The sequence below is a fragment of the Euprymna scolopes genome, chromosome 24, assembly GCF_053919585.1.
Source record: "Euprymna scolopes isolate OS-2025 chromosome 24, ASM5391958v1, whole genome shotgun sequence".
Lineage (NCBI taxonomy): Eukaryota > Metazoa > Mollusca > Cephalopoda > Sepiida > Sepiolidae > Euprymna > Euprymna scolopes.
In genome coordinates this window covers 49,978,827-49,980,815 of record NC_136505.1, presented here as the reverse complement: position 1 = coordinate 49,980,815, position 1,989 = coordinate 49,978,827, and positions in this window count along the sequence as shown.

Genomic DNA, 1,989 nt, shown 5'->3' with positions numbered 1-1,989 from the left:
AAAATGTATAAACATTACTTAAAAATTCACCAAAAACTCAGGAAATTAACCAATTTTAATGAAATTTTCAGTATTTATCAAATAATGATTACGGAATATAGTGAAGAAGCTATTATTTTATTTGAATATTTGGGAAATGTATTATTTTGTTTAAACGAAAAACACCTTTAATAAAGTTGTGGTTTTCAGTAGTAAAAAAAAAATGAATTAATTTATTTTTGCTTTTTTTTTATGAAAATAAAGCATCGTAAATTGTAACAAAATTTTTTTTTTTTTCAGGAATATTGCGAAAAAAAAAAACAAACCCTAAAGTGAGTATTAACGAAATCGATATAACTTGAAGAAAAAATAATTTCCCCAACTAATAATATTATCATTAAATTAAGCATTGTTTATATAATATTTTCACACACAAAAAAAGATAATTGCAAACAATTTTTCCTCTTTATTTAAGATTACATTTTTAGCGTAATTATATGTAAGATTCTAATATTTTCTTAGCGTTAATGAAAGCGTAACATAATTTTTATATTATCTTGAAAAATAATTTTTTTTTAATTTTAAAGCAGGAACACAGAAAAATAATTACAATAAAAAATGGTAAAAATTATACAGACGTTCATGATAGGAATGTACGGATGCACGGATGGAAAAAAAATAAAAGAAAACCAGTCGGTTTTAAATCCCTCCTCCCTTCAACTAACTGACGTCATTTTCAGATAGCCTTTTGATTTTCTGACATTTTGGACTTCTGTAGAATTCATGCTAGATGAGTTTTCATTTGTTTTAATTGTGCAAATCCAGAATCTCTCGCTCCTGGGAGCTAATTAATTTATTTTATTGTACAAAGAAGGCGTTTTTTTTTTTTTATTATTTAATTCAACATCTTAGGACTTCACTAATTATCTTTGAAATAGTCCCAGAAAACTAATATTTATCTTTCGAGGGATTTTTACAATGAATTTATTTAACTTCAAACTTTAGCTGAACTTGTCGGTTTTCGAATGTCGCCATAAAAACATTTTTTGTTATAACTTTTCTCGCGTGTAAAAATATTTTTTTTTCCATTTGAAAATTAACTTTAAGCTTTAATCTTTCAAATACAATCAAAAAGTAATCGGAAACCATCAAAAAAGTTATGATAAACCGGCTTTCCAAACTATGTACCCCATCAATTTTCTGCCATTAATGTATGTACCTACTTTTTATTATTATTGCAACAGATTTATTTGGTCATCGCATTTGTGGGAACATGATGAGAATTAGCAGCGAACCAGATGTTAACATATCCACCATGAGAGACAAATTGAAAAATCGTCTTTTGCACATGGCTCCACGCATCGCTTTCACTTGGGAAGAAAAAAATAAGATAACCTCAAAATAGTTATCGACCAATGGCAGAGTTCCGCGCCTAAAATAAATACCTCAAATATCACAGTCACTGGGAGCCGGTTTGCCACTATACAACAAGGGATTTTAGGGAACCAGAGGAGAGAGGAGGAAAAAGAAGACGAAGACGCCGGGCTGCTAACTGCTGATGAAAGAAGTCACCCGCTTTCCAGTTACAAGCCAGGACACGCATCACCAACAGCAGGATGACCGGCCTATCCCTATCACATCCATCGTCCAAAAGATAAGTTACGTTTACAAACATTCATTCTTTGTCAATTCATACATACCTACAAACATTTTACCAACCTTCATTCCTTGTCAATTCATACATACCTACAAACATTTTACGAACATTCATTCCTTGTCAATTCATACATACCTACAAACTTTTTACCAACCTTCATTCCTTGTAAAGTCATACATACCTACAAACATTTTATGAACCTTCATTCCTTGTCAATTCATACATATCTACAAACATTTTACCAACCTTCATTCCTTGTCAATTCATACATACCTACAAACACTTTACGAACCATCATTCCTTGTCAATTCATACATATCTACAAACTTTTTACGAACATTCATTCCTTGTTA